The sequence below is a fragment of the Filicampus tigris genome, chromosome 20, assembly GCF_054856515.1.
Source record: "Filicampus tigris isolate MCC_2025a chromosome 20, RoL_Ftig_1.0, whole genome shotgun sequence".
NCBI lineage: Eukaryota > Metazoa > Chordata > Actinopteri > Syngnathiformes > Syngnathidae > Filicampus > Filicampus tigris.
The window spans coordinates 4,456,443-4,465,338 of NC_141236.1; the positions used below are offsets into that span (position 1 = coordinate 4,456,443).

The 8,896-nt window shown below is 44.5% G+C and overlaps 1 long non-coding RNA gene across 8 annotated transcripts; it reads right to left on the reverse strand.

Annotated features, from left to right (window-relative positions):
* Positions 1–837: 837 nt before the first annotated feature.
* On the reverse strand, positions 838–5,868 carry LOC147127925 (uncharacterized). 8 transcript variants are annotated; one of them, XR_015084078.1, is made up of 18 exons: positions 5,709–5,865; positions 5,459–5,637; positions 4,854–4,934; positions 4,552–4,610; positions 4,309–4,440; positions 4,075–4,245; positions 3,904–3,953; positions 3,713–3,836; positions 3,073–3,638; positions 2,861–2,980; positions 2,621–2,763; positions 2,053–2,538; positions 1,831–1,899; positions 1,679–1,741; positions 1,523–1,590; positions 1,382–1,420; positions 1,232–1,301; positions 838–1,165 (listed from the first exon to the last, which is right to left on the reverse strand). It is a non-coding gene; the product is annotated as an uncharacterized LOC147127925 (long non-coding RNA). The 8 variants fall into 8 exon arrangements; XR_015084079.1 differs by having other exon boundaries at positions 2,627–2,763; positions 4,075–4,440; positions 5,709–5,868; XR_015084076.1 differs by having other exon boundaries at positions 4,075–4,440; positions 5,709–5,864.
* Between the last annotated feature and the right edge of the window lie 3,028 nt (positions 5,869–8,896).

Consider the following 8,896-nt stretch of genomic DNA (forward strand, 5'->3'; position numbering starts at 1 on the left):
AACCCTAACCAAATAACGCATGCACACAACTCACCCTGACAGTGTCATTCTCTCCACTGTGCAGGATATGTTTGTAATGTTAACAGGGTTAGGGTTCTATAGTGTATGAGTTTGTTCTCATTGTTAAGCTCTTTGCATATACACTAATGTATGGTCATATTTTTATATATATATATTTTTTTTAAGTCATCAGGATCCACATTCTGGTACACTCTTCAACCACTGCAGGACTGGAGCAGAAAATCCTTTGGTAGTCTGGAAGGCAGATTGTTGAAGGTATATAGACAAGGAGACACATCGTGCTTCAGGTCCCAGCTAGCTCAGAGGCTAGTGACATGGATTGTGAATCAGAGGTTGTGGGTTCAAGCCTCCCATACGTCTGTGCATTGTATGAAAGTACACTGAATCACAGATGTCTAATGCATTTGCGTACATCCTCCCCCAACACTTTACGTGGTCTTTTTTTTTTTTTTTTACGCAGGTTGTGGACCTGTGGTTGGGGTGAAAAGATTGGGAGGCAGCTTTTTGGCAACACGTTTTCTATAAATTACAAAAACAGTCAAATATCATGTCACATATGTAACGAGAGCTAACAAAGGTAGTGTCACAACGTTCAACGAAACATGCAATAATCACCATCCCAGATTTTTATATTTCATCGCTCTAAACTCATTTACTGACTTTAGCTCAATTGGCAAAGAGGGTTGAGGGTCAATCGACACGCAGTCACATGACTGCGGAAAAACCAGACTGCATTGATAAAAAGAATGACAGACAACAGACACACAAGAAGATTTATTGACACATTGTTAGACCGCTCTAAAATGAGATGGCTCATCCAATTCACAATTTTAATTCAAGTACAAAAGCACTTTCAGAACACACAGAAAGGAAGCTTTACATGTCGCTTCAGACAAAAGAAAATACAAACATGTCAAAACAATATTTCAGAGAATAAGTTACTCCAACAAATCATTGTTGCCTTGACACACGGCTCAGTACAAAATGCTGTTAGTGTTAATCAGTGCACACCCAGTGAGTTAGTGACAGAGAGGAGACAAACACACCAAGTGGAGGAAGGGGAAAAAAGAAAAAAAATACTCTCCCTATTGTTGACGCTTTGCCCTCCGAGCACCGTAGTGTCTGCACCTCTCGTTGGGGAACGCTACCAAGAAGAAAGAACGTAACAGGCCTTGACATCCATGTTAACGTGTACGACTTTGATACTCACCTCAAGAGCCGAACTGTTCATCTTGAAGCCTTCGTTCCTCTTTTTCATCACATCAATGGCCTTCTGAGCCCTGCGAAGAGAAGGGGGGGGGAGGCGGGGGTTAAGGCATTGTGTGCCACTTGCTTCTATATTTGCCATGCGTTTTGTTACCTTGGTCCAGCCTTGCACCCGGCTCCTCTTCCACCGTTGCTAAACAAGCACATAAACGAACAGTATTACTTTTGGGACAGTCACTTTGATTTTGACACATACTTCTGACCCTGTTGTGGTTCTCCCAGGTGACTCTCATACCTAATAGTTTCTGCACCCCGCTGCTGAAACAGCGGTGATACTGTAGTTGGACATCACAAGCAGACACCCTAAGCAGAAGGGGGGGGAAATATTAATCATACGACAACTAAACATGGCCAAAAATCTTATGAAGGTTCGCGTCAACTGCAGGCTCACCACTGGCTGACGCAAGGCGGACACACGAAGCTGACTTTTGACCCATCTGGCTCCTTCTCCACCCTGCAACAAGTCAAGCGCATTTGTAGTGAGGGACCAATCCCCTTCCAAGTGGGCAGCATTTCACACAATGTGGTATTCTACGATGTTACCTCAAGACAAAATGAGACTCCATTTCCTGAGTGGAAACGCTTCAGCTCTGCTCTTGTCCAAGACACTCGCTGCAGAATCCACACGGCAAAAGCATCAGAACCAAACAGGGAGCGTCAGTTGCGTCTTTGATTGCGACGTGTTCAATCGCGCTGTCTGAGCTCCGCAACAACAACAAAATTGTAGTTGTGCCACTTGTTTTTCTTTGCCACGTGTGTTGTTACCTTAGCGGGCAGGGCCTTTCCTTCCATCCGGCTCCTCTTCCAGCCTGCAAAAGAAGCACCGACGCACAACATGACACTTGTGCTCATTGCCATGATATTGCCACACATTTGCACTTGTACGCTGCCGCGGTCGGACGCGGTGGGCTCCGTCCCGAGCGGCTCCTTCTCCATTCTGCAACGACAAGTCAAGTGCATTCGTGGAGCCCTTCAAGCAAACCCACAGTGGACCAAGGTTCGTGACACCACCACCTCGTGAAGTGAGCACAGACGGAGGACGGAACCCCTTCCCGGATGAGCAGGCGGAAACAGTTCACACAATGTCAACTCAAACAGCATTTCACAAGATTTCAACACGACAGGCAGACTCCTTCAGGGAAGCCGTTTTTCCTCATGACATGGCTGGCTTGCTGGGTCTGTCGACGCAGAAGAGTCCAGAGCGACGCCTCTCGGGGAAGTGGTGCGCCTCAGACTTTGTCCCGATTACGGCTGCAGAATCGTCAAATAAAACAGATTAGCATAGTAGTATGTCACTTGCTTATTTGATTGAAGCGTCAACTTAGCCTGTTACCCTCACTCGTGCGTCTTTTTGTCCCATCCGGCTCATCGCCCAGCCTGCAAAATGCATAAGCCGCTATTCGTTGCGTGCTGCGCACGATTTCCCTCGTCCGGCCATTCTTGCTGCCTCTCGGGCCGTCCCACTCCACAAGTACCCTGCAAGTCATCAACAAGGGGGGTGGGGGGTTTAGTTGGGTAAATCTGACTGAAAGGGAAAAATATGAAGCAAAACAAGCAAAGACATGACTCGCACAGCCGAAGATCTGCTGAAGGTCGAAGTCGGCGCGGACGAAGGCGCTCCGGCAGTCGTAGGTGGCGACTGGGGCTTAGCCGCGACTCAACTGGACAGTCGGCCGGCGAGTACGATGCCCTGCTGTTGGGCCAAAAACAAAAACGGGCACGTTTGGTCCACATTGCTTAGCCCGACACTTGTGTGATTGAATGGCATTTGTCGGCTTTCCTTACCCGACTTTTGAACCAATCCGACTCGTCCGCCAGCCACAGCCGCAAAAAAGGAAGAAAACAAATATTGATTATGTACGGTCACTTCATTTGTCGAGGTACTCCTTACCCTGGGTCCAGAGCCTCTGGTTTCTGCTCACCTCCCCAACCCTGAAACACACTTTCATATTTAGTAATGCACGTAACATTTTTCAGACTCGTACAAAGCCTGCCTACGCTGTACATGCCAGCTTTCCAATCGACCTCCTCAAACAACAAAAAGCTGCTCTGGATCCAGACAAGCCAAACAACTAGCTGACCAACTCCAAGATTCCTTGCCAAAGAGCAATCAACCTTACAGACACGTGTCCCACCATCGACTGGAAAACATTGTCCATCAGACCTTTCTGAGATCGATCAACCGGCAACAGCAACAACGCTCCCAACCTACGCGCAACCAAGGCAAACCACAAAGCTCACTACTCTGCCCCCTCCTGTTCAACATTTACAGGCGACCCTTGGACAGATCATACTCACGTGTGCCGCTTGATGCTTCATTTGTGGAACTGCTCCTCTTCTTCATCCGGGCCCTGCAACCCAAAAAAAAAAACCCCAACATTGTAGTTGTGCCCCTTGCTTATCAAATTGCCATGTGCTTTGTTACCTCTGCCCAGCTTTTCCATTCATTAGGCTCCTCGTTGACCCGACAAAGCTGCTTTTGTGCATTTCTGGTCTTCACACTGCTCTCGATGTCTTTGGTGTTTCCCGTCCCAAGCAGCTTCTTCACACTGCAATTTGAAATATATATTTGGCATTTCACACGCATGTGATTTGTGTCTTTGTTGGTTTTCTCACCCTCGTCTGGTGGATCTTGGTGCCTCTCGCTCATCCCACTCCAACGCCGCCTTGCAACATAACCCACAAGAAAACGCAGGGTACAGTACAACAATTACAGGTTTGGAAACAAACTCAACTTGCATGTTCAGAGTAAACGTACAAAAAAGATAACGGAAATACAAAACTCACCATCTAGCCAACCAACATTTCACACAATGCGGTGTTGCACAATGTTAATCAAAACAACACGAGACTCCATTTCATGGGGGAAGCGCTGCAGGTGGACTCCTTCAGAGAAGCGCTTCTTCCTCACGGCCGGGTGTCAAAGTTTTACTGTTGATCAGTATGACTGAGTGCACCCTAAAACCACCACACTGCACATTAGCTCCTTGACGCTTACATTTGTTGGAAGAAAAAAAAAACCTTTTCCTCCCACTCAGTTGGAGCAACGTTTCAGTGTAGACAGTGAACATGTCACTTCAGCTCACAAAACAGTTTCTGTTGAGGCATCGATGAAGGTTGCACATTTGGACAGTCTGTCCCCTTCCAATTGGACTAAAAAAAAAAAAAAAAAGAAATCAGTTTAAACAAGACGGAATCAACTTGTACACAGTTCCATCCATAGAATGTCAAACAAGCTGAAACTTTACACACAATTATTTTCACCTGGTCTGAGGTCCACCTGCTTGCTTTGTATTGAAGGAGCCCTGCCTTCATATTTAGTTCTGCAAACAATCAACAGAAATTACATTTATAACTGAACATGCGAATGTTGTAATAATTACAGATACTAGCTAGAGCGACGGTTTCGAGAGAAAATACATGTGAGATTCTGCTGCCGAAAATACATTGTGGTTGACGACAGTGAATTAGCATCCAAACGAATACGTGAAATGTATTGAAAGATACTTGTCATCGGCACAGGTACTTATTAAGACCATTCATGTTTTCTTTTTAGCACAACTTACCTCAGGTTTGCAGTCCAAAATTACAGCATGGCATGAGGCTTTGCAGTCCAAATCGGATGAAGTGTCCCCTCCGACAGGAAACTGGAGAAATGAATGCTTGCAAAAGGTTTTTTTTTTTTTTTTTTTTTTAACCGGCAGCGGAAGAATACAGTCCGGGTTTTTTTTTACCATTTGGAGCGGAAAGGGTTTAAATGAAAATTCGTGACAATTGGCGTGAAGGGGTACACCACATTCACAAGTTTGCAAAACATTCATACCACCTGAAATAAAGTGCACCATATTCAATAAAACCCCCACACAATGAGTTAAACAAGTAACATTACAGTTCAATTGCAGAGTACGAAGGCATTGTCATTGACAACAATGAAACAAAAAAAAAAAAAAAAAATGCTGGCCAGCATTAAAACAAACCAAAATAATTTGAAATCATGGCAAAACAAACAGAGGACAATGTGCTAAATCAAGCAAAGGGAAGTGAATTGACATTGCTGTGCTCAAACCTCAAACGCTGTTGCGTGCCTCAAGTGTGCAAATCCTTCAACAAACAAAATGTCATTGGCCAAACGGCCAAAAAATGACAAATATTTGCTCGTGAGCTCACTTACGTGAGAAAACGCCAAGCAGTCGGTCGCCATCTTGCCGCAACCGTGCACTGCACTCGACGATTCCCCTTCTGCACACCTGTTCCAAATCACCGGCAGGCCTCACGTCACGTGCACCAATCCATGCCAATCTTTTGTTTCTGCTTGTTCAAACGAAGTTGCGTCCGTCAAGTGTGCAAATCCTGCAACAAACAAAATGGCATTGTGAGAAACGGCCAAAAAAAGACAAACATTTCCTCGTGTGCTCACTTACCCGAGAAAAAGCCAAGCGGCCGGTCGCCATCTTGCCGCACCTGTGCGCTGCACTCGACGAATGCCGTTATGCACACCTGTTCCAAATCACCGCCTCACGTCACGTGCACCAATGGAAGCCAGCCTTCTTCGTCTGTTTGTTGATCGGCACTTTGCACACTAGCGCCACCTGGTGACTTGTCATGATGACTGCTTGGCTCACTGTGGAATGGAAATCGTTGCTTCTGGTCAGTACGAGAAATGCTGTCGGGACAACTTCCGGGAATCCCAAAATAAACAGACGCCGTTTTTCCATTTGTGTCCCGTGCTATATTCGATTTTCTGCCGTAGAAATAAAATAAATGAATAAAACCGGATTCGTGGCTCTTTTGGCATTGGATATTATAAAGTCAAAAACATTTTTGATTTTTAGTTTTTAATTCTTGAACGAAAATATGTACATGCATGCGTGCATACATATATACATAGTTATTTATTTATTTATTTGTTTATTTATTATAATGTGTTCATCTATTTATGTTGGTAGTAGAGCACAAGTGGGCAAAATGTACGTTATCACCCAGGCGGACACACTTCTATTCGCTGGCTTTTGATCAGATCTGAAATTTTCGGCTCTTTTCCGGTGTCAATTGTATATAGTGTTTTATGTTAATTTATTGATTAACTCTTGTGTATTATGGCCTTTTATTACAATACAATACAATACAATTCTATTTATATAGCGCATTTCATAGAGCTGCGACAAAGCACTTTACAAACAATACAATGAATAAAAAAACTATTTGAAGTCAGGGCGAGATGTTTGTTATGGTAGAGACTCATTGCATGCACTAACCCTGCGCGCCCTCTTGTGGCCCAGGGGAGTTACCGTTGTGACGTTGTAAAATAAACGATTCCAAGCCCTTTCTCCTTCCTTTCTCGCTCTGAAAGCGAAGCTAGTGGCTACTACACTACTTCCCTTGCTTCCTGCAGCGCGAACCAACGGCTGAAAAGCGTAAAAACTGAACATTTAATATTGAAACTGGAAATACGGAAATTTGAGCCCTTTCCAGAAAACTCCACATATGTTGTAGTTTATTTTTAAAAGGGGCGTTAACATGAATATCCTATTTTTGTTTCAAAAATGAAAATTGGAAATACAACCCTAAATGTGTTTTTTGATTTGCGTTTCACAATTAAAAATAGAATGAACGTAAGGTACATGGACCAAACTGTTACTATAGCAAAAAAAAAAAAAAATCCACAGAATAGCCGCACCCGTCTATTAGCCACATGGTTCAAAACCTACGAAAAAAGTAGTGTCTTAGTGTCTGGAAAATACAGTCATTTTTGCGATTTTCGCTGAATTGATCCAGGATTTATACATTAGATCTGTATCGCTCCATTTCACAGGAATTTGGTCTATTCTCACACAGCTACATTTTATCACTCTGTCGAGTAATGACAGCAGCATTTAATTTCTATATTTCAGTTGGACAGGCGTATAATAGGCTAATTGGATCTGATGACTGGAGAACCACAAAGTGAGGTCGACTCAACTGGTACTTGCTAATGGTCCCTTTGCAAGACGTTGAACGTCACTGCGCAGTCCGTTTGCCGTTCACGGTCTGGTTGCTATGGAGCTTGGTTGTTAGCATCCATGTGGCGCAACGCAAGCCCACTGTGAGGGCCATAAAGAGGTGTGATGAAGCTCCCACTCAGTGACAGGAGGTCATCATGACTGCTTGTCCACAGCTATCGGCTATCAAACGTGGAAATGACACCGCTCGCCCGTGACTGCTACAAACACTGAACGCGCACGGCTCGTCTCGTTTTACAACGGGCCATCAATACAAATAGTTGCACTGCAATTGTACTAAAATATATTATGTTTTGTAAGCAGGGGGAAATGACGCCGAGACTCAGCACTTATTGAGAGGCTGCGGTTGGATGAGCTCGCGGCCTCTGGGCTTAAATGAAAAATCAGAGCATGGCTGCCCCCGATTGAATAGCTTGTAACACAAGCCAAATAGGTTTGCTCTAATGGGAATGAGCTTGGTGACGGCTGCAAAGGCTTACGCTTGCACCTCGGCGGAGGTAAGTAGCTGTGGACAACACTTTTTGTGATTGGCTCCAAGCAGTGGATGCTCGGAGGGATTTGCATTTAATGGCCTTTTTAGTGAGGAGATATTCAATGAGCCCTGACAATGTATTCATGAGAGTGGTTTTATGTGAGTGTTTGCATAGTCTGCACCCAATTTATTTGGAACCCTCTCTTGCAGTAGCGGAGCCAGAGCCGAGGCAAGGGAGCGGTCGCACCAGGGTCCACAAGCAACAAGCCGAGGGCACCGAGGGTTTGAGCAGATGGGGGCGCGGTTGTGACTAAAATCATTTTAGGGGACGGGATCAATCATCCTTTTAAATGATTCATCAAGTATAGATGATAACACTGAAAAGAACTGGTCGGTCAGTCTGGCCATGTAATTCCACTTGGAAGAATTTACAACACACAGAGCTTAGTTTTGTTGGCCGAAATGTATGAAGCAACCTGAAGCGCCCACTGGTGGCCGTACGCAAACAGAGGAGAAAGCGGTTGTGTTTACAGTAGTTTTGATATCATTTTAAGCAGCAATATTGCCAAAACAACAACTGGTGCAGCCTCACAGCACTCCCCTCCACCCCACCCGCAAAAAAAAAATGGTGCCGCCATGTTTGATGACGTAGATCTAACGCTCTGGAGAATGAGTGTGGTCACCAGCGATTGCATTTCGTAGCGTCGACGCTGGACTGTTATGTGAACTTCCAGACACCACCTCATAAAAATAAAATAAAAAATAAAAATAAAACAGCTGCTGCAATCCTCTCGGGTGACGTCAAGGCCTTACGTTACTGTCCAAACGATTTGTAACTTCTCTGAGCAGCTCATAAACTGATTTCTCTTGCGCAGCAAGGGAGAGAGAGAGAGATTGAGATTTTTTTTCCCATAATGCCACGGGGTATTGACCTGCGTTTGCGCCAACAGTGAAAATTAAGTCAAACAGTTTGGAGAAAATACAGTTTAAGAAATTTCGAACCACACATTTACTTACATAAATTCAAACCCGCTAATTGCAGAATAGTATTATTTACATTCAGACGGGTGAAGTGAAAACTATTCAACTGCATTTTTTTTCTCCTCCGCATGACTAAGCATTTTCTGTTTCGTTTTCT